Source organism: Balaenoptera physalus (genome assembly GCF_965194825.1).
Source record: "Balaenoptera physalus genome assembly, chromosome: 7".
Lineage (NCBI taxonomy): Eukaryota > Metazoa > Chordata > Mammalia > Artiodactyla > Balaenopteridae > Balaenoptera > Balaenoptera physalus.
The window spans coordinates 94,992,571-95,016,851 of record NC_138886.1 but is presented as its reverse complement, the minus strand read 5'-3'; the positions used below and the strand labels follow the sequence as shown (position 1 = coordinate 95,016,851).

At 43.6% G+C, this 24,281-nt stretch overlaps 1 pseudogene across 1 annotated transcript; it reads left to right on the top strand.

Annotated features, from left to right (window-relative positions):
- Positions 1-21,959, top strand: LOC309664446 (dihydropyrimidinase-like; annotated as a pseudogene). The gene is made up of 4 exons (XR_014268446.1): positions 1-356; positions 14,661-14,823; positions 20,147-20,326; positions 21,584-21,959. The product of XR_014268446.1 is annotated as a dihydropyrimidinase-like (transcript).
- The last annotated feature ends 2,322 nt before the right edge of the window (positions 21,960-24,281 follow it).

Sequence of the window (24,281 nt, the reverse complement as noted above, 5' to 3'; positions counted from 1 at the left end):
CCCTCGCAGCGGGTCCTTGATAAACCCGGAGCCCCGCCAGAGCGCCCGCCCCGTGCCGCCGGAAGGAGGGCGGCTCCGCAGCGTGTGCGCCCCTCGCCATGGCGGCGCCGTCGCGGCTCCTGATACGCGGTGGGCGCGTGGTCAACGACGACTCCTCGCAGGTGGCCGACGTGCTGGTGGAGGACGGTCTGGTGCGGGCGCTGGGGCGCGACCTGCTGCCGCCCGGGGACGCGCCGGCCGGGCTGCGGGTCCTAGACGCCGCCGGCAAGCTGGTCTTGCCCGGCGGCATCGACACGCACATGGAGTTCCCCTTCATGGGCTCGCGGTCCGTGGACGACTTCTACCAGGGCACCAAGGTACCCGCCTCGCCGCGCCCTGCACCCCGGGATGCCCGCCGAGTCCTCAGCCGCCTCTGAGGCTGCCCCCCGGGGTCTGGCCGGGCCGGCTCGCGCCGGCGTCGCGCGGGGGCCTGAGGGGGCGGGAGCGAGGCGCGGCGGCCTGAGGGGGCGGGAGCTAGGCGCCGGGGCCTGAGGGGGCGGGAGCGAGGCGCGGCGGCCTGAGGGGGCGGGAGCGAGGCGCGGGGGCCTGAGGGGGCGGGAGCGAGCCGCGGCGGCCTGAGGCGGCGGGAGCGAGGCGCGGCGGCCTGAGGCGGCGGGAGCGAGGCGCGGCGGCCTGAGGGGGCGGGAGCGAGCCGCGGCGGCCTGAGGGGGCGGGAGCGAGGCGCGGGGGCCTGAGGGGGCGGGAGCGAGCCGCGGGGGCCTGAGGCGGCGGGAGCGAGGCGCGGCGGCCTGAGGGGGCGGGAGCGAGGCGCGGCGTCCTGAGGGGGCGGGAGCGAGCCGCGGCGGCCTGAGGGGGCGGGAGCGGGGCGCGGGCGCCTGAGGGGGCGGGAGCGGGGCGCGGGGGCCTGAGGGGCCGGGAGCGGGGCGCGGCGGCCTGAGGGGGCGGGAGCGGGGCGCGGCGGCCTGAGGGGGCGGGAGCGGGGCGCGGGGGCCTGAGAGGGCGGGAGCGGGGCGCGGCGGCCTGAGGCGGCGGGAGCGGGGCGCGGCGGCCTGAGGCGGCGGGAGCGGGGCGCGGGGGCCTGAGGCGGCGGGAGGGGGCCGCGGCGGCCTGAGGGGGCGGGAGCGAGGCGCGGCGGCCTGAGGGGGCGGGAGCGAGGCGCGGGGGCCTGAGGGGGCGGGAGCGAGCCGCGGCGGCCTGAGGCGGCGGGAGCGAGGCGCGGCGGCCTGAGGGGGCGGGAGCGAGGCGCGGAGGCCTGAGGGGGCGGGAGCGAGCCGCGGCGGCCTGAGGGGGCGGGAGCGTGGCGCGGCGGCCTGAGGGGGCGGGAGCGAGGCGCGGGGGCCTGAGGGGGCGGGAGCGAGGCGCGGGGGCCTGAGGGGGCGGGAGCGAGCCGCGGGGGCCTGAGGGGGCGGGAGCGAGCCGCGGAGACCCGAGCGGGGTCAAGGCGCCCACGCTGAGCTTCCTTCTTCTAGGTGGCCCTCCTCGGTGGCATCAGCCCGGCTTTGGCCAAGCCAAAGGAGCAACGGCTCCTTGCAAAGTGGAAGTATCCATACCCTTAAGGTCTAAAATGTCACTCACGGATGCGCGGGTTTTTCCTCGTGGGCCACGCCCTGGTGTGTGTGAAACAGATCGGGCTGTTTAGTGCAGGTACAGGCTGCAAACACTTTCAGAGCAGTTTTGAGGATATATCCGTTACCCAACCGATTTCTAACCGTTTTACTCTCCTTACACCTCTCTCCCTCCACGTTCCCCAGCCCTCTAGGATAGACCAGAATGTTTCACAGAAAAAAGAACCCTCTGACCCAGAGAGAGGGGTCTGGGGCAGGCTGCTGACGCCAACATTTGCAAAGCGTCCTCCTATTTACTAATTATCAACCTTTATCATTAGGCCAATGGTCAAAGTCGTTTGTAGGAAGGATCGTTATCTGTTTTGAAGAGTATTTATTTTTCTCTCTTGCTAAAACGTGAAATTTGCTAAATTTCATTGAATTTATGTTGACATTTAAAATACGTTTTTTTAGATATCCAAGCAATACACGATTATAGACAATTGGAAAAAAATAATAGGAAAGTAGAAAGAGGAAAAGTATTACCCATAATCTCCCAGTCAGTGACAACCCATGTTTTGGTGTATTGTCTTTATGGTTTTCATATGCTTTATTTTACATAATTGAGGTTGTATTGTGCATGTGTGTATGAATGTGTGTACCTGTATTACAAAAGTTTTGTAACCTGTTGTATTCAATTATAGTACAGGCACTTTCTGTTATCACAGACTCGTCATTCACTAAGTGCATTGCTGATGGCAGGGCATTCCATTGACACCCCCGTTTGCCAAGTGGGGACCTGCTGACCATCAGTCACCAGACCCACTAGCGTTATTCCCCCTCATTATTTCCCTTTCTCTGATCAGGGTTCCAGATGAAGCAGCCAAGAAGAGGGGTTAGAATGTTGCCAGGGCAGGACATTCCTTCTCATTCTCAAGTTTATCTGTGCATGCCCCAAGACCCTGGGAGGTGGTTCTTAGTTTTCTATCTGTTCTTGGCCATTCTGGGATTCCAGTGTGGAGAGATTTACGGTTCCATACTTAGAAGGCAGGTTTTTGTAGCATATATATATATATATATATATATATATATACATATAGTCTGTTCTCACCATTTGAAAGAACTTACTCACCAGTTGATTCTGTAGGCGTTTCTGTACTTAAAGGTTGTCAAAACATTAAAGGAAAACATGTTTTTCATGAGCTTAGGATCACAAGCGGAAAATGATATGGTCCGAGATAAGGTCAAAGATTTAGCAAAGACTAAATTCACGTGGAACATTAAACAGTACTCACAAAAGGGCCAAGTTGCAAAAGTCTACTGCAAAATTGGTTGGTTGAATCCCAGGACATCCCCATCCCCCAAACAGATGAGGCTCCGTAAAATGGAACCAGCCAGGTAAATACAGATAAACATGAGCATTAAAGTACTGGCCTGAGTTCTGAAAGAAGGGCATTGTGGAGTTATTTTGTCCTCTTTTCTAGAGTCTTCACGATAATTCCCAAGGCAATGTTGATGGAGTTTCTGGTTTGGGGAAACAGGGACAAAGAAGTCTTTTGTAAATGCTCATCATACTATATACCAAACTTGAAAAACATCTTATGAATACTGTTAAGTAACATTTACTTTATCAAGTCCGTGCTATGTACTAGACACTGTGCTAAACTGTGCATTGTCTTCCAACAATCCCAGGTGCCATTGTCTACTCTTCGCAATTGAAGAAACTGAAACTTAAGTCACTTGCCCAAGGTCGCACACCTGGTAAGTGGTAGAGTGGCTCTTCAAATTCAGGACTGCCTGCCATCCCTAGAGCTCTTACCTACTAGGTTCTCTTCCTTTCTGAAATGATGATTGAAAAAAAGTCTAATGTTTAGATTCGTCAGAATGGCAGTAGGTAGATGAAAAAGCTGTAAATGTAAGGTGTGTGTTACTGTGAGAAGTCTTTTGTCAAAGACAGAGCAAAGTCATCTTTCAGAAATACACTAGCCCTTCTTTACCTTCCCGACACTGGAGGCAGTTAAGGTTGTCAAAATAAATACACATGTCATGGTGTGGGTTTGTGAGACATTTATACGTGCATTTATAGCCACATCATCCCTAAGGCTACAGAAATGGGTACCTTAAGTACAGAAAGCCATAAAGTAAGAACGATATATCATGCTTTCAGGAGATGGGCCCCCAAAGGTTAGACCAATAGCTGTGTGCTTCCTGCAAGCATAATGCTAATCATTTATAATATCTGACAAACAGAAGGGATACTATTTGTGGTGGTCTATGTATTGATCACTAGATTGTGATGGACCCCAGTTTTAAAAATGAAATATAGGTCAACCAAAGGTTACATATTTTGGAAATCTAATTCGTGTCAGAGGTAGGTTTAAAGCTTATAATTGATTTAGTTAATTACAGGTAAAAGCTTTCCATCTGATGTAAGTAATGGAAATAGCGTTCTGCTTTAAAGAAATCATATTTCATTTTGTTGGTCTAGACTGGCTGTACAGTGGTCTTCCAGTAATTCAGTATCCATCGTGAAAGACAGTGGGACTTTTTTATTCAAATGGGTATTGAAAATTAGATAAACTTGAAGGAAATACGACTTTGCTTTTACTACATCCTGTGATAAGAGAATGAATTAAAAGGACTTGGCCAGTCTTCAAATATACGTATTTGTATTCAGACATAGATACAGCTTGGCGTGGGTGGACTCACATTGAAAACCTGGCAGCATCAGTAGCTGGCAAAAGGATCTTTTTTTTTTTTTTTTTTTTAATTGAGAAAATGCAGGACACTTTTTTTTGTAAAGGACAAAAAGTCCTCAAAATTATCAAGAGAGAAAATTATACTTTGCTCTGGAACATTTTGGTAAAATGCCATGGAGGTGATTACTTATCATAAGGCAGTGGAAGGTACATGATTAAGCACATATTTATGGTTGTATTTATAGAGCTTCCTCACCTGGTAGAAGAGCTGTGATTCAGAGAGCTTGGTTACAAACCAAATCCCTTATTTTGTTTCTTGCTGGCGCTCCAGGATGGTTTTCAGAAGCTGTGCATGCTGACTGCATGACCTTGGGCAAGTCACTTCCTCTACTGGTGTTGTCAGCATTTCCGAATCTGTAAAACAAGGCAATAGTTAGAACATCTCGGATTAAATTTTTTTTCTAAGTAATGAAAAATACATATATTTATCATTCAGGAAAATGCTGGAGCATTATATTCGCTGATCATACATAGTTGAATGAAGACACTGCTTTTTTTTTTTTAAAAAAGGAAAATACAGAAGAGTATAAAGAAAAATAATATATAAATCATCTATAATTTCAGCATTTTGCTTTTAACATTTTCCTTTCAGATTTTTCTTTTTGGGGGCACATATAAACATTTTTCCTTCTACTAACTGGTGCGTACACTTTGGAATCAGCCTTGTTCGTTAAACCTTTCCCCCACGGCCTTCACTGTTGTCAGAGAACGTGATTTCTGTGGCCTGTTGACATCTCCGAGGCTAAGTCCCAGATCTTTCTCTCTGGTCTTGTATCTCTTCCGCATCAGGCTTCCATTTCTGCCCATCGACAATGAATGTCCCACAGGCGCCTCAAACTTCAAGTGCTCGACCCATTTTTCATCCTCTGTTTCCCCAACTGTTAACAGCTCCACTCTCATCTTGTTGGTGTTGGACATTTTGGTGGTTTCCAGCTTTTTTTGGCTTGTGCATAACAATGTTGTGACGTAATTCATCACTCAGATTCCTGATGATTGACGGAGAAATCACCCCTCAGGGTGAAATGCCTGGGCCAGTGAGTGTTAGATCCATCCTAAAGGAGTCTAACATACATCCAAATTGCCTTTCAATTTATGCCCCCCTCACAGCAGTACATCCTAATTCCCATCTCACTGCATCCTAGCTAATTGTGGATATTGACTTTTTAAAAATCTATGCTAATTTAATAGGAAAAACATAGAATTTCGTAATGTTTTTAAACAAGCATTTCTTTAATTGCTTGCAAGGCTGAGCTTTGAACATTCTTGTGTTAATAACTTCCATGTTCCAGCTGTAAGAGTGTATAATTCTGTCATTTCCTTCAGTGGCTATTTACTGATTACAAAGTTAATCTTTGCACTAATCAGAGGAAGAAAATAAAACCACTTCAAAGATTAATTTGCAACCACTTGACATTAAATAGGGCTTTCGGCCTATTGAAGGTATTGTGTGTTAGGAATCCTTTCACTGAATTTTACAGAATCTGGGACTTGCCTTCTTTCAGTTTTCATACTTGAGTTTTGCAGGCTTTTCACTTCCACTGCTTGTTTTCTCCCTCATTTATCTGGACTGCATGCCTTCAGTGTCTGACAGGGGTAGTCAGGATTCAAGGTTTCCTTGACGTTGCTGTCGGGAAAGAAACATTTTTCCTCTAACCTCTTATGTTCAGTTTTTGGGGGCCCACAAATTAAACTGACAAAAGACAGATTCACAAGAGAAAAGACAGATTTTTAAAATTCATGTACATGCAGTGCAAGTTCACAGAAAAATGTGCTTCAAGGAGGCAGTTAGAATTTGGGGCTTCTATATCACCTTAACAAGGGAAGGGGAGGGGAAGAAGGGCACTTATGGAAAAGCAAATGACTTTTAGGAAAGACCAGTGGGTTCTTAGGGGAATAGATGGAGATACGATAGTTCATGACGAGGTCTATTTAGGTGCAGTGCAGGCTTCTAGTCTCAGGTGGTAAGAGTCATCTTCCTGGAAAGGCATTTATGACAATTCAGTTCTTTTGAAAAGCTCTGCTTTTAGGCAGCTAAGGGAGTTCAGGAAAAAAAGCCTATTCTCAAATGCCTTCAGCTCAAAATGATTTTTATGCCGCGGTGGCACATTCTGGACCTTGTCACTGCCGTCTAATATGGAATAACCTTAAGCTAAGGAATTTTCAAGTTGATAGTTATGTTCCGTGAATTCAGTCAACAAATAGTTCTTGGGAACCCACTACGAGCCAGGCATTATGGTTGGGGTTATAGAGATGAAAACTGTGGTCTTTGCTTGCAATGGCAGACAGACTGGAGGTATATGGGGTTCTAATTTATCTTGGCTTTAATAATAAATTATATACAGTGGACTTTTGGACTTGTAGACTTAACTTGGACAATTTGTGACTATTTTTGAGTGAACAATTTTTGATCTGGCATTTCCCCTTGTGCTTAGTAACCATTTATAATTGCTGGCATCGCTGGGCTGCATTTCCAATAGGTGAGCCTCAGCAACTCCCCAGAGCCTTCTCCTCAACACCGTTCTGTGCTTTTTCTCAGATGTCAAGTGACAGTTGAGGGAGGACACTGCAATTTTTCTGTTATGCTTCATTGCATCTAATAGAGGAATTTCATGTTATAGTGAGAGTCATGCGTTCCTGAGCCCTGAGGATCTGTTCACACGTAAAAGCTTAAAATAAAACAAACCATAATCTTTTTATAAAAACAGGAAATTATTGGAGGCATAGATATAGAAATAGGCTATAATTCTGTTTTGTTAAAAGTCCTCGTTAACGCTGATGAGGTAATGGGCTTGGGACAAAACTGAGCATTCAGCTTTCAAGTGTGCTCAGAGTCTACATTCTACAATAACATTTTCATAGAAGGATTTCAGAAACCGCACAGCCAGGGCTAGCAATATTTTTGAGAAACAAAATCTCACATGAATATGCAACTTGCGCAGCTTTCCCACTTTGCTGTTGGAAAAGTGAACCATCTTAATTCTTCCATCTCATAATTTCTGGGAGACATTCATTGGCCTCTCTTCCTTCCTTCCTTAAACATTTAAAGAGTATTTATGTACTAGGCACTGTAACAGGCACAGGGCCTATGGAGATGAAACTACATCAGCTAAATCAGAATCTCTGGGGGGCAGGATAAAAGTTCCCTAGACCATGCCAGTGTGCAGCCAGGGTTAAGAGTCGCTGGACTAGGTAGAGAGGGGACAGGGAGAGAAGAGTATGGGTGACTTGTCTCTCCGAGGTGGAAAGGAACTCAGATCATGCAGGGCTTTATGGGCTGTGTAATAATTGTTTTCTTCATCGTGAGAGCAGAGGGAAGTCAATAACAGATTGGAAGTGGCCCAGACTAACTGGTCTAGTCTAGTCAGAAGATGAGGGTGGCACAGGGCAACGGAGGTGCAGACGCAGGAAGTATGGAGACTCATGGAGTATGTAGGGGAAGGGATAGGTTGCTGATGGATTGGATTTGGGGGTGTAAGGAAGGGAACAGGTAGACGTCAAGGGTGCCTCTTGAGTCTGTGGTTTGCACAGTGGGATGGGTGATGGTGTGATGAATATTTCACATTTGGGGAGGCAAGGAGTGTGGAGAGGCACTGTGGAGGACATCTTTACAAAGCTGGATATGCTTCTAGAGTTGGAACGTAAACTGGGATCATGAAGTTTGTTCTCATAAGTCTTAGTGACTATGAGAAGTCTGAAAATTCAGCCACGTGTTTTTCTCCCTAAGGCTCAAATGTACTGTTGGATTTCTTTTTGTTTTATTTGGGTCGAGCAGGTCCTCTGATAAATTTTAGGGAAACAAAGTCACTTGTTCTAGGATGAGCTTCGAAATGAAAATTCAGTGACCCCATAAAAGGAAAGAAAATCCTTGGGATGCTTTCAATAATGATTTACAACCTAATACAGTCTTAAATAAAGTCTTGTGTTCTGTCATATTATGACCCCACTGTTGGTTAAGAGTTTATCCCAATTTATGTTCTATCACGTTTTCACGTAAGACAGCACATGCTCTTTTCCCCTCAAGACAAGGTTTTAGACAAATTGGAAGGTTTTCAAGGGAGAACAGCCAAAGTAATTAGGAGCTGAAAGAACTGATTTATGAGCCAAGATTAGAAAAGGCAAACGCATTTTGTTTGGCTACCTGACAAATAAAGGAGAAGTCAATCAGCAATAAATACAAAGGAAACAATTAGGTTTTATATAAAAATATGAAAGAAATTTTCACCCTTTACTGGTTCTCCCTCCCCTAAACTCTCTTCATTCTTCAAATGTTGATCCTGGTGAACATTTTGTGAAGTGAATCTAGAAGCATCTGATGTTAAAAGCAATTCAATGAATACTGAAAATATCCAAGGTGAGCTAGGAATGAGATGTTCTGCTGAGTTGGTTTGCTGGATAAAGTTAATTATCCCATGGCTAACAAGTGTGTGGAGGCCAAGAAGCACTGATATGGGCCTTTCCTTGTAACTCTTCTAGGGGCGCATTATTTCAATGGCAGGTGTCGCAGTGATGAACATCACATGAGCTTAATGAAGTTGCGTCTCATTTGTGAATTTACAATTTATAATTTGATGGGACTTGTTTTGTTTTGGTATGGCTTTGGGTTTCCTAAATGCTTGATTCATTTTACCAACCTATGCCTTTCTCCAAGTAATGATTCACTGATGACCTGGGGCAACAGGCTGGAAGTCAGATCACACTAAATGGAAGATGGGATAAGGGGGAATGGCCTGCATAGGGTTGAGGCCCAGAGTAGGCTGAATGTAAGACCTCCTGCTCAAAGCTGTATCCTCCTCCATGTTCCCAATGAGGATTTACCAGCTGTGAGACCCTGGAGAGTCATTTGACCTCTCTGAGCCTCATTATCGTCAACTGTAGAATAAGAAAAGCAATTTCTACCTCTCAGGACTATAGCAAGGCTTCGTTCAATGAGCTAACGTGTGTAAGATGCTTAACCCAGGACTGGGCATTTGAACAAGCTCTTCTTTCAAGAGGCAGATACTTCCCGGGAGGGGCAGGTCTCCTTCACAGCTCCTGGTGTCCCCTCTAATTGGGATTATAGAACTGCAGCTCTGGCACGTGGCTCCCTGGATCCAGTGGAAAGAAGGCAACGTTTCAGATCTTGAAATAATAGGGATTTGAGATAACTTTGGGCAGCCAAGGGACCCTGGATAACCAGAGAGAACGGAAGAGGCAGGAGGAAGAAAGAGGTTCCAAGGAGGCTGGGGCGCTGACTGTCCGGCCACTGTTTGCCAGGTCCCAGGGTAGCAGCCAGGATCCCTGCGGCAGGTGGATGGATAAAGCCCCAGGGGTTTGGAAAAAGACAGGTTCCGTTTTCAATCCATTGCCTAGGATTGGCCCAGGCTGTCCTGTCCCAGGCACTATAGTTTTTCTAGATCTGTTCCCATTTTGAGGGTGAGGAGAAGGAGGAAATTAGGGAGGAGAAACAGAACAAGAAGAAACCAAAGAAGACAAGTGGTTGCTCCTTTACTGTTCATTAGGGAGATAGAGCATTTGTGATAAATCCTTATTTATGGGCTTTTAAATGATAGCCCCAGGAATTTCAATTTGCTGTAGTTTAAAAAGAAAAAAAAAAAGTGGCCATTTGACCATCACATCTTCAGTCTCATAAGAGGCCCATCGAAGTTGAACTACTTAATTTATATGGCATATGCATGCATACCTGGATTTGTATCACATATATGTAAAATCTTTATTTTTTTCTTCTTTTGAAAGTTAGGCTTTGTTATAGAAAATGTAGCAACTACTGAAAATAAAATTGAACTAGAGGAAAATTCAAAGGATCTGTAGTCACTCCACCCAGAAACAGCCACTGGCTCAGACCTGTTTTGTTTTCTTGCTAAGGGTTGGTATGTTCTGGAGCATGTTGCCATGGCGTCTCTGTCTCTCTGGTTATTTCCCCTGACCTTGGGACCCCTCTGGCCTCCTCTGCAAGGTGACTGCCACATCTTTCTCCTGCGTTTGAGTGCTCTTGTGCTCGGGGCTGCGTTTCTCTGTCTGCAAACACACAGAGTGGACATGTGCCTGAGCACCTCATGCTCAGGGTGCTCTCCGCAGAATTCATGCTCCCTCCAAAGACCAGATCGGCTGCCCTCCTCTGTCCCCTCATCTGCCACCTCTCAGTCACTCCAGCCAAAATTAGCTCCTGGACTCCCGTCACCCCCGCAGACAGCCAGCCACTGCCTTGCCCTCTGGGAACCATTGCTTCACACATCCCAGTCATCTTTTTTTAAAGTACAGTTGGTTTACAGTAGTATGTTGGTTTCAGGTGTACAGCATAGTGAGTCAGTGTTTTTGCAGATTATACGCCATTATAGGCTATTACAAGATAATGGGTATAATTCCCTGTCCTGTACAGTATATCCTTGTTGCTTATCTGTTCTATACATAGTTATTTGTATCTCTTAATCCCATACTTCTTATTTGTCCCTCCCCATCTTCCTTCTCTCCTTTGATAACCACAAGTTTGTGTTCTCTATCTGTGAGTCTGTTTCTCTTTTGCATGTACATTCTGCCCTTTACCACTTTTCTGCTGATGCTTCCTCACGGACCCTTTTCTCAGAGTTTCTCCCCTGCTGTCAACGGTTACTGAAAGCACTGGCTCTGGAGCCCAATGACCTGCGTCCAATCTTGCCTTTGTTACTCTCTAGCTGTGAGATGTGGGGAGTTATTTCATGGTGCTGTTCTCAGTTTCCTCAACCCTGAAAAGGGGTTAACAATACGACCTGCTGCAGAGCTGATGAGATGGTTAAAACACTTAGGACATCAGAATAGTTCCTGGCACATAATAAGCACTCACTACAAGTTAGATACTATTATCCTTATCGGCAACTGCACATTTATGTCCTAATGCTAATTCAAATCCCAGCTTCCTCTGATCTGTTTCCTTCCTCTGAATTCCCAGGAGTCTTTTCCTCTTCTAGGGAGCTTAGCAATTTTAACTTCCCTTTAGCAATTCCTATACCACATTTACTATGGAAGTGTACTTACTACCTATTATTACCATCTGATTATTTGATTATAATTGTTTGTGCATGTTTCTGTCTCCCCCTCTAGACGGTCTGATTATTTGTGTGTGTCTGATTATTAGTGTGTCACATGGTGCAGTGACCAGGTGAACCACTGGGGGGGTCCAGTTTCTTCCATTTAGTCCCTTAGTCCTTGCTCTGTACAAGATCAAGAAATGGGCAGATCAAGAAATGGACAGTGTCAAAACACAAGAAACTGGTGATGTTGGTTGCTTCCTGGAATTCAGAATTGGAGGGAAGACTTTTCATTGCATTGTGTGTAACAGCCCACTCACTCCCTGTAATGGCTTACTTGGGTAGACATTTTTTTGGTAATAATTTTATTAAGATGTAATTGATATACAATACCAGTTAGCCATTTAGAGTGTACAGTTTAATGTTCTTTAGTATATTCACAGAGCTGTGCAACCATCACCACAATCAATTTTAGAACATTTTTATCTCCCCAGAAAGAAGCCCATACCCTTTAGCTATCACCCCAACTTTCCCCAACCCCCCTGGCTCCAGGCAACCACTATTCTACTTACTGTCTATGGATTTATCTCTTCTGGACATTTCATATAAATGGAATCATATGATATGTGATCTTTTGTGACTAGATTCTTTCACTTAGCATCATATTTTCAAGGTTCATTCAAGTTGTAGCAAGTGAATCAGAACCTCATTCCTTTTTATGGCCAAATAATATTCCATTGTATGAATATACCACATTTTGTTTATCCATTCATCAGTAGATGGGCATTTGGGTTGTTTCCACTTTTTGATTATTATGGATAATGCTGCTCTGAATATTTGTGTACAAGTTTTTGTGTGGACATGTTTTCATTTCTTTTGGGTATATACTTAGGAGTGGAATTGATGGGTCATATGGTAACTCTCTGAGGAACTGCCAAACTCTTTTCCAAAGTGGCTGCATCATTTTATTTATATTTCTACCAGCACTGTATCTAGTTTCCCCACATCCTGCATGTGATAGACATTTAATATGGAAAGAATTGCTCTTTAAGCTTGATTTTCTAGTTCAGTAGACACTAAAAAAGTACTTTCTTCCAACACTTTAATTAACAGCACTTTCTATTAGAAAAATGCCCTTCAGCCTCAAGGGATATCTGTCAGAAGACATTTTAGAAGGAAGAAGGTGAGAAGGTTAATCTGCATTCGAATAAAAATATAGAGCCTAAAGGATTTTTTCTGGTATTGTCATTATACCAATAGGGATTTCTTAAGAAATGCAAATATGCATTGTTTTGCCATGCATAAGGCAATTGTTATCGAAAGATAAAGTACAGGATCCTGTACAAATAGTGAGATTTCTGAGAGCAAAAAGAGTTGGAGTGGGACCAAGTGACTTAAGGACAAGTAAAAATCCATTGAGGTAAGCAAGAACAAGGAGCTAGAATAGAGCTCATGTAGCAGCTGGGACCTTGGGAGCACTCGGCATGTCTGGGGGCCTGTGAGTGGGGGGGAAGGTGACAGGGGTGCAGACCTGGGAGGGAAGCTGGTGGCACTCCCTTCTTTGTTGTAACATGACCATGTTTCTGGTGGTGAGATGAGTCAATGTATGAAAAGTGGGGAAATGCCTGATTCTAAAGCAGTGGTGCAAAGGCTCATCACTCATTGTGGGCTGAAGCTTATGAAGCACTTAGCGTGAGTCAAACACGGTATTAAGCACTTTATATACGTCACCCCAGTTTAATCCTCCCAACAACCCTATGGTTCAGGTACAATTATTGTCCTCACTTTACAGGTTAGGAATCAAAGGCACACAGAGGTTAAGAAATTGCTGTCTACACTCCCATGTTCATTGCAGGATTATTCACAATAGTCAAGATATAAATAAATTAACGTGTCCATCTGTGAATGAGTGGATAAAGGAAATATGGTGTATGTGTACAATGGAATATTATCCAGAAAGAGGGAAATCCTGCCATTTGTGACAAAGTGGATGGACCTTGAGGACATTGTGCTAAGTGAAATAAGGCAGACAGAGAAACCCAAATATTACATGATCTCACTTATATGTGAAATCTAAAAAAACCAAACTCAGAGAAACCAAGAGTAGAATGGTGGTTGCCAGGGGCTGGGGACGGGGCGCATGGGGGGAATGGGGAGCTGTTGATCAAAGGACACAGACTTCCAGTTATAAGGTGAATAAGTTCTGGGGATCAAATGTGCAGAATGTACAGAACAATACTGTACAAGGAAAGAAGGAAGGAACGAATTAAGGAAGGAAGGGAAGGAGGAAGGACGGAAGGAAGGAAGGAAGGAAGGAGGGAAGGAAGTGGTTAAGGAATTGCTCAGAGTACCATAGCTGATAAGTGCTGAATCTGAGCTGTGCCCTGGAACCAATAAGCCTCTTTGGTCGGTGCCCTTAACCAGTGCACTAGTATATCCCTGCCTATGTTTTTTTTTTTTCACCTACATTGTCTGAACACAGCAGTTAAAACCACATTTAACCATCTTTTAATCTTAGTTTAAATAAAATCAAAGCCAGTAATTAGTCAAAGACGTGATTTAATAACTTAATAGTTTTTAATCCAGTTGTAATGTAACATAGTGTAACATGCCAGGGAAAATAGAAGCTTCGAGGCAGATCGCGCAGGGCCTTGTAGATCATGTTAAAAAGATTAAACGCTATTCCAGAGGCAGTGAGAAGCATTCAGTTTTAAGTCTTGGAGTCAAGGGGCCCCATCTGTGCTTTGGAATTTCCCCCTAATTGCAAAAAGGGGTTTGCATTGGAGGAAGTAAGAGCAAAATTGGGGACATAAAGATCAAGCTGAGGGGTGACACTAAGACCAGAGCATTGGAGATGGATTAGAGGGGACAGCTGAGAATTAAGGAGTCACCAGTTGGTTGTGGGGAATGAAGGCGAGGTGGGAATCACGTGAGTCTCCCAGGATTCTGTGTGGAACACAGTGTAGTTAGAGATACAGTTCACCAAGATTGATTCTAATGAAATGGATTGTACAATGATGTTTTCTTGAGAAGAAAAATGTTTGAATCGTCTCTGTTTTTCCATTTTGGTTTTTCTTTACAGCCTTCACTATTTTCTTTGGTCAAAGCCATTTTCATTTCATCAGACGTGTCATTCTTTTTGCAGAAGCAATTCCAGCTCTTTGAATACTTCAAACTTTAATTTATGGGACATCTATTCATGTCTCTCTAGATCTTTTAAACAGGCAGCATCTTTGTGCAATTTCCTGGACCCATCAAGTTTGCCCGAGTGCTTGCAAATGCATGTTGTTCAAGGAGATAAATGACTCAACTAGAAAACTGTTGGCTAACCTGTTGAAACTCTCTTGTGATTCCAGGCTGCCCTGGCAGGAGGCACCACCATGATCCTTGATTTCGCCATTCCTCACAAAGGCCACTCACTCCCTCATCGAGGCCTTCGAGACCTGGCGAAGCTGGGCTGATCCCAAAGTCTGCTGTGACTACAGCCTTCATGTGGCGGTGACATGGTGGAGTGAGCAGGTGAACCACTGGGGGGTCCAGTTTCTTCCATTTAGCCCTTTAGTCCTTGCTCTGTGCAAAGATCAAGGAACAGGCAATGTCAAAACATAAGAAGCTGGTGATGTTGGTTGCTTCCTGGAGGTCAGAATTGGAGGGAAGACTTTTCATTGCATACTCTTTTGTACTGTTTGAATTTTGAATCATGTGAGGTATTATCAATTTAGAAAACTAAAAAAAAATTTAAAGCATATGAAGGTGGTAGGATAAATCCCTTATACTCATTCACAAAAGACTTTCCTAATATTTAATTCATGAATTGTAAATACTTTACATGTAATTTTTAAAAGTACTGGACTTCTCAACTTCAACAATACAGGACGCTTTTAAGCAGTCTTTTTCCACAGATCAGAACTTTAGTTAGAAATGTTTTTAATATCTGGGAAAAAACCAAGGAAGCGACAGACTGGGAATGTGTTCAAGGCCTTCTCCCAGCTGTGCACTAACCTGGTGCTCTGCGAACATCAACACCTGGTCAAAGCATTTCAAAACAGAGCTTACACAACCTTCCGTATCTGCTAATTATTTAGGTCATGGCAGAAATGATAACATGATTCAGACAGAAAAGACAGTTTTGAGAGATGTTAAAATATGTTTATTTTTTTTCCCGTGAAAACATGTATGTGTACTTTGGAAGAAACTTTTACTTGTGGTTTAAATCAATAACATGTTTTTCCACATTGAACTTAATTCAGAACTCGTTTTGCCAGAAAGGGCTCACGGGATGACTTTATTTGAAGTTACCATGTAACTTATGTCCCTCCTTCCTTCCCAAATTTGGACTGTAGACACCAAGTTAATATAAAACAAGTAATCAGTCTTTAACAGATAGTTCAGCAAACATACTAGCAAGGTTTATAGTCCAGAGAAAAAGTTAATTTTTCCCCAGAAACGCCATTCTAACTGAGGCATCTTATCTCTTTCGTGCTTTTAGGGTCTTCCTACCTTCCTACCTTCCTTCTTCCCTCCCTCCCTCCCATCCTTCCTCTCTATCTCCCTTCCTTCTTTCCCTTCTCGCTTCCTCCTTTCCTCCCTCTCTTGTTTTATAAGATAGAGCAAAGGTGAAGATGTTTGCCCTTACCAGCGTTTCTCACACTTTAATATGCAAATGATTACCTGGTGAATATTGTTAAAGCACAGATTATGTTCAGTAAGTGTATTAGTTTGCTAGGGCCGCTGTAACAAAGAACTACAAATTGGGTGGCTGAAACAACAGAAGTGTACTGTCTCACAGTTCCGGAGGCTAAAAGTCTGAGATCAAGGTGTTGGCCGTGTTGGTTCCTTCTGAGGGCTGTGAGGAAGAATCTCTTTCATGCCTCTCACCAGCTTCTGGTGGTTTCCTGACAATCTCTGGTATTGTTTGATTTGTAGGAGCATCACCTGAATTTCTGCCATCATCTTTACATGATGTTGTGTGTGTGTGTGTGTGTGTGTGTGTGTGTGTGTCTAAATTTCCCCTTTTACTAAAGACACCAAACTTATTGGATTGTGGTCCACCCTGCTGACCTCATCTTTTTTTTTTTTTAAAGGTTTTTTTTTTTTAAATTTATTTATTTTTATTTATTTTTGGGTGTGTTGGGTCTCCGTTTCTGTGCGAGGACTTTCTCTAGTTGCGGCGAGTGGGGGCCACTCTTCATCGCGGTGCGCGGGCCTCTCACTGTCGCGGCCTCTCTTGTTGCGGGGCACAGGCTCCAGACGCACAGGCTCAGTAATCGTGGCTCACGGGCCCAGTTGCTCCGTGGCATGTGGGATCTTCCCAGACCAGGGCACGAACCCGTGTCCCCTGCATTGGCAGGCAGATTCTCAACCACTGTGCCACCAGAGAAGCCCTGACCTCATCTTAATTAATTACATCTGCAATGCCCCTATTTCCAAATGTTGACCTGAAACAAATAGACTGCTGGGTATTTCTCCAGCAAAGATGGGTTTATTTGGGATCAGCAGAGAATTGCAGTTCAGGGTCTGCAAGCTTGGCCAGCCACGTGCAAGTCCCCGCAGGGCAAGGGAAGGAGCAGGCTTTCATAGAGGGGGAAAGGAAGCTGGGAGGGCTGTAGTAAACAAAGAGCCCGTGACTTTTCATTGGCTGAGCCCTTGCTAAGAAAGGAGTCTTTTTTTTTTTTTTTTTCCCCTGTGTTGATATGCAGGTGTGAGAGCTCCCCCTTCTGGTCTCCCGACATCCGCTTAATTGAGGTTTCTATTTATTAATTTTTTACACAAGTGAGGTCACATTTGGTACTGGGGGTTAGGACTTCAACATATGAATCTGGGGGGACACAGTCAACCCATAGCAGTAGGTCTGGGGCAGGGCCTGAGATTCTGCATTTCTAACAAGCTCCCAGGTGGTGCTGATGGTGCGAGAGCAATACAGTATAGTGAGACTTACCCATGGGTATGGATGTGGATGACAGGGACGTTTAACGAGGTCACCTTCAGAAAGGCTCTTCTACTCAGGGAGTAATAGGTATTTCATCTGAGCAATGCAGATTATAATTCCCTTTGGGAACCCCATCGTGTGAATATTCCAACAATGTTTAAAGCATTTTTTTTCTGACTATAAAAAATAAGAGACTCATGGTAGAAAATATGAACTTGAAGCTTAAAAAAATGAGGCACACTATCCCAAGTCCTACCTTTGCTGTTGTCACTTAATGTACCTTGGAACCCATTCCATCATTTCAGTGATGACCACTCTCAACATTTTGGTGTTTGCCGTTCCTTTTCATGCATTTATTCATCCAACAAAAAGCTATTGAGTGGCCACTATGGACCAGGCACTCTTCTAGGATATAGCAAGGGACAAACTGTACAAAGGCCCTGCTCTTATGGGGTGGAAATTCTAGAGGAGGAGGCAGGCCATCAACAAGTAACTATATTATATGCCAGGTGATAAAGCGCCATGGAGGAAAGTAAGGAAAATTAGTAAAGGAATAAATAGTGATGGAAGTGAGTAACTTAATATGTGATATTGTCATTTTTAAAACTTTACTGATTCAGTAGGGAAAAGTTGCGTTGTTTTAAAAAATAAATTAATTAATTTATTTATTTATGGCTGCGTCGGGTCTTCGTTGCTGCACGCGGGCTTTCTCTACTTCTGGCGAGCAGGGGCTACTCTTCATTGCTGTCTGTGGGCTTCTCATTGCAGTGGCTTCTCCTGTTGTGGAGCACGGACTCTAGGCACGCGGGCTTCGGTAGTTGTGGCACGCAGGCTCAGTAGTTGTGGCTCACGAGCTCTAGAGCACAGGCTCAGCAGTTGTGGTGCACCTGCTTAGTTGCTCCGCGGCACGTGGGATCTTCCCGGATCGAACCCATGTCCCCTGCATTGGCAGGCGGATTCCTAACCACTGTGCCACCAGGGAAGTCCCTATTTTGTACTTTTTAATCAGTAGGAAGGTTAACATTTTTTCCATGTTTATTAGTCATTTGTATATACTGTTTGAACTGTAACATTTTTTACCTAGAATGTTAGGGTTTTTCTTAGCAAGTAGAAACAGCAATAACTCTTTTTAAATTTTTTATTAACTAAAAGCTATAATCCTATGTCTGTTATACATTTTTATGTTTTGTTGTATATTTTTGTTTTATATTTTATGTTATATATATATATTTATTTGTATGTGTGTGTGGGTTTTTGTTTTAACATGTAGAAATTCAAGCAATTTTATTTGATCAAGTCTTCTGACTTTTCCTTTGAAGTTTTTAGTCTTTGATGAGACTAGAATTGGACCTGCAAGGGCAATTACTAAGCTAGTTTTGATCTGAACTTGTCCCTTACCGTTGGTGTGATGTTACGATTTATAATAAGAAATGCATGTCTGGTCTTCGTTCCCATTTCCTGCACAGAGCTCCTAAAACCCCTGGAATTTCCTAAGTGATGAGAACAACAAAAGTGTCTTTTATTATGTTAAAGAGGTGATTTTTAGACCGCACCTAAAGATGGGGGCTGATTGACCCAGGAGCCAACTGTATTATTAGAGGGTTGAAAATGTCAGTCCCAGCCAGCTGACCTCCGGGGAGGGCAGAGGGGCTGGAGTCTGGATCAGTTGCCAATGGCCAATGCTTTAATCAATCATGCCTGTGTAATTGAGCCTCCGCAACAACCTAAAAGGATAGGATTTGGAGAGCTTCCAGGATGGTGAGCAAATGGAGATTTGGGGAGAGTGGCGCTCTCAGAGAGGGCATTCAAGCCCCGTGCCCTTTCGCCATTCCTTGCCCTGTGACGTACCTCTTCCATCCAGATGTTCATCTATATCCTTTATCGTTTCCTTGTATCATAAACTGGTGATCCAGTAAGTAAAATGTTTCTCTGAGTTCTGTGAACCGCTTTAGCAAATTAATCGAACCCATGGAGGGGGTTGTGGGAAGCTCTGACTTATAGCCAGTTGGTCAGAAGTGCAGGTAACAACCTGGACACCCCATAGCACTGAACGCTTAACTTGTGGAATCCAGTGCAGTCTACCTGGTGCAGGTAGATAGTGTGAAAATTGAGTTTAATTGTAGGATACCCCCCTGCTGGTGTCTGGAGAGCTGCTTGGTGAGGGTGGGGAACCTCCCCACCTCCACACATTGGAATCGGTGATCAGAACCTTTTAGTTGGCAACCCAGAAGGCTCCTGAGGCTTCTGACAGGTCCAGAGTCGCTCAACTCCCAGGAGCTGCCAGTGGCTCAGTCTGCATCTTCCACTACCTTCATCTCTGAACTCATCCTGTAGGTTTCAGATTTGACCCCAAACCCTTACTTCGCATTAGCTCTGATTCCTTCTAGAGACACAATTGCTTCTGTTGCTGCCAGTGGCTTTGTTTTCATGTTCTAGAATAATTTCTTCTCATCAGGAGATAGATGCTGAGAATTTCATCAAGTATAACAATGAAGTATTTGGGGGAAATACTATTAACTCTTTCATGATTTAAAAGTATCGTAGGGACTTCCCTGGTGGTCCAGTGGCTAAGACTCTGCACTCCCAATGCAGGGGGCCTGGGTTCGATCCCTGGTCAGGGAACTAGATCCCACATGCCGCAACTAAAGATCCCGCCTGCTGCAACTAAGACCCAGCGCAGCCAAAATAAATAAATAATTTTAAAAAAATAAAAGTATCGTAGCAACAGCAAATTCATCACATGAAATGAGGTCTAACCTAGGGGAAAGATCAAGACCTTAATTACATTTTTCTGGAGTTCAACTGATGTCCTTATTTTACTTCATTTTCTTCTGAATGCAAGATTTTGGAGAATGCTGATATTATCTTTAAATTAAAGAGTGACATTTTGTTGTGGTTTTTGTGCCCTTTTAGGTTAAAGAAGAAATGAAAATCCTTACCCAAGATAAAGGTGTGAACTCCTTCAAGATGTTTATGGCCTATAAAGATCTGTACATGCTGAGAGATGGGGAGCTGTACAAGGTCTTCTCTCGGTGCAAGGAAATTGGAGCAATTGCTCAAGTTCATGCAGAAAATGGAGACCTAATTGCAGAGGTAAGTAACTGCCTTCCAGAACTTCCACAGAAATGAAAATGGCCATAACTTAAGGTGAGGATGACTGGCCCCATGTAGGTAAATTCTTTTAATGGATTGGAAGAAAGGAAATTCAGAAACTAATTTTATGTGGCTTGGAAACACGTGACTTGAATTACTTGCTGCCTGGCTCTGAGTTTTTTGCAGGTGGTATATGTATTGGAATGAGGAGTTCCCTTTTTCAAATCAGTTATTAGATCTCAGACAAGGTTTATTCTAAAAACACAAATATTTTTCTTTGAGTCCCTAGCATTTTTTTTTTTTTAGGTAGCTCAAGCTGCTGGTTCAGAATGCCAAAGTGTGGACATCGGTGAAATCTGATGACTAAAGCAGTGCATTAGGTAGCTGTTTAAAGCCCCATTCTTTTCAGAAACTGGGTATTAAAATGTGCTGTGGAGGAATCTAGATGATATTTCTCATGTTAGTTCCATTATTAATGCCCGAAGGGTACACCATCTGCAAGATTTAAAGAGCTGTCTCTTACCCTTTATGTTAGCTGATCTTTCTCTCTCCCTGGGCTCACTTCCCATTAAAGTCAGTGAGATGGAGGCCCCATGGCCAGGATGGGGGGGGTGTGGTGGGCAGGGGGGCTGATAAGAGGAAAGCATGAGCTGTAAGCTCAAACACACCAGGTTTAAACTGGACTCCTCCGCGTCCTAGCTGTGTGACACCAGGCGAGTGATTTTGACACTCTGAGTCTTGACTTCCTGCCTTTTTTGTAAGGAAGGAATAACACTTTTGGAGAGAGGAAATACTGGTCTAATATCACTCCGTGGATTGGGGGAGGAGGCAGTGAAGAGAATGAATCAGTAAAACGTAGAACTAATTACATAATAGCATGAGTCGCTTCATCAAGGATATAATATGGGGGACTAGAATACTTTGTTTTATTATATTTTGTTCTGAACCAATAAAAAGTCTTAAATATGGACACTACTTTTCAAAGACTGTAATTAGAACAGACCTCATTATCTTTGTCACCTTTTCAATCAAAATATTTTGATTGTGAAATATGTATATGAAAAATTAACACATGCTTTGAGAGTAGTAGATTATTTTTACCCAAAACACACACTGTCTATGCCACAGTCACACACACCTATACCTATTAGATCTAAAATAAAAGCCTGGCAGTGCATTCGTTTCACAACAAAATTATGGGAGTTGTCGTTAGTAAACCTTTCTCACCGGTGTGCATGTTCCTGCTGCCTTTTTTAGGGAGCGAAGAAGATGTTGGCTTTGGGGCTAACGGGTCCCGAGGGCCATGAGCTGATCCGCCCAGAAGCGGTGGAGGCAGAGGCCACGCTGAGAGCCGTCACCATAGCCGGCGCCGTGAACTGCCCTCTGTGCGTCGTGCACGTGATGAGCAAGTCCGCAGCAAGGGTGATAGCAGATGCCAGGAGGGATGGTAATTCCCGAACTGTAGCCTCGCTTACAACTAGTACTGTTAGCTGAAGAGTAAGGTAAAATAACGCCAACCCCTGCTTTTGCTTATCAGAAAGTTGCCCATGAATTTCCACAACTTTTCTTTCTTTTTTATTTTGAATCTTTGAATTTTATTTTTTTATACAGCAGGTTCCTATTGGTTATCTATTTTATACATGTTGGTGTATATATGTCAATCCCAATCCCAACGATTCTTCCTCCCTTTTTATTAGCATCCTTTCTGTGTTCTCGCAGTCTTACACGTCTGTCTGTTTCTGCCCTCTTCAGCCGCAAGCCCCGCCCTTCACACCACTAACTGCCAACTCTCCAGTGAACTTTACAGAAGCTTCCCTGGCTCTTAGGCACCTCCGCTAGCCCTTCCAGTACCTGAATCAGGGTCAGGCAGGGCACACAGTAGGTGCTCCACAAATTTCTTTTGAATCGAATTGATTCGTCTCACAGCAACTTGGTTGTTGGCGCGATTGAAGCAATTATCCAAATAGTGTTTTTATGACAATTATTTTAAGATTTTTAAAGCAAAGTTATGTTTACTCCAAATTGCTTAATTGCCTCACTTCTATAGTGTAATTTTATATGTAAACAGTCATCTTAAAAGAAAGAGAAAATCTCCTATTTTTGATAAGAATTGAACATGGAAATAATTTTATTCATTGGCCAGTACTGGGAAAGGAAGAATGAAAAACAAATGAGGTGTGTTTTATTCAGTACTTTAGACCCTTCTGGGATGTGGTACTGGTTTCTATCTCTCACTTTTAGGAACCTGGATAATCAGAAATCGTTGTGTAAATCATCCTGGCTATTTGTTTTTTAAACTGAAACTGGCTGCATTTTTATAACATGGGTCTTAAAAACTATGAAAATAGATTTGGCATGTCTGTAATTGACACTAAAATAATTTTTTTCAAAATTGCTTCTTGTTGCTTGAGTTTCAATAAGGATTTTGTGCAAGCTAAATGCATTTTTAAATGTAATATATCAGTATCGTGTACTAAGAGTCACCTCAGTTTCACACAGGAGTTAATAAGGTCTTACTACCAGCCATTTCTGGTTGCTTTTTTTCCCCACATATAGTATAATTTCAGTATAAAAGAGCATACCACTTCAAAAAGAATCTGTACTTCAATTTTAAGTTATAGCTTTAGGTTTTGCCACCAGATGGCGCCGTTGCTAGCTCTATGAAATTGGTTTTCTCTATTTGCTTTGCAAGTGGTGTACCGTGTGTCCCATAGCCTGTCAGTTAGGTCCGTAATGTCAGAATATGGTTTAACAAACAGCAAAATCAGCAGAAATGGTCAATCTTAACCCACCAGCAATCTGTGGTTTTGCCAGTTGTGTCAGGAAACAGTTTCTCGATTAGAGTATTTATTTTGCATTGGGATAGAATTCCATTAGCAGCGGAGTAAGTCTAGGGAAGGTTTTAGAATGTAAATCGTAGGCAGAAAACTATTAAAATTAAATATGAATATTTTAATTTTATTTTAAATTATTTTAAAATATAATTTTATATTTTGAATATGTAAAACGTGTACCTGGCCCAAAAGTCAAAGTGATATATTAAAAGATATATTCTCAGGGATATCTTGCTTCCTTCCCTAGCTTCTTCATCACATACCCCATAAGTAATTATTTTTATTAATTTATTTCTGGCCTACCCTGTAGTGTTTCTCTTTATGAAAAAGGAACATATCTATATTTTTATTTCTCTTTCTTTCCTACTTGAAAGGTAAAATCCATAGTGTTGTGTATCTTGTTTTTTCCTACTTGAAAATATGTCCTAAAGGTCAGCTCATATTAGGTATAGAGAGCTTCCTCATTCTTGTTTACAGGTGCAGAGCATGCCACTGTATTTGTTCAACTAGTCTCTAATTATGGATATTTGGGTCGTTTCCAATCTTTAGCTGTTACAAATAGAACCACAGTGATGTCCTATGCCTATGCTATTTCATATTTGTGGAAGGTGTATTAGTCTCCTATTACTGCTGTAACAAATTACAGCAAACCTAATGGCTTAAAACAACACACATTTATTATCTTATAGCTCTGGAGGTCGGAAGTCTGCAGTCGGTCACACTGGGCTGGAAGCAAGGTGTTAGCAGGGCTGTGTTCCTTCTGGAGGCTCTAGGGGGTATGCCCTTCCTTGCCTTCTCTAGCTTCTAGAGACCACCTACATTCCTTTGTTCCTGTCTCCCTTCCTCCATCTTCACAGCCAGCAATGGTGGATGGAGAACATTGCATTATTCTGATCTCTCTCTTCTACTTTAAGGGTCCTTGGATGACATTGAACCCACCTAATTAATTCAGGATAATCTCCCTATCTCAAGATCCTTAATTTACTCACATCGGTGAAGTCCCTTCTGCCAAGTAGGGTTAACATATTCACAGGCTATGGGGATTAGGACATGGACATCTTTGGGGCACCATTATTGTGTCTCCCACAAAAGGGTAGCCTCAGGGTAGAGTCCTAGAAATG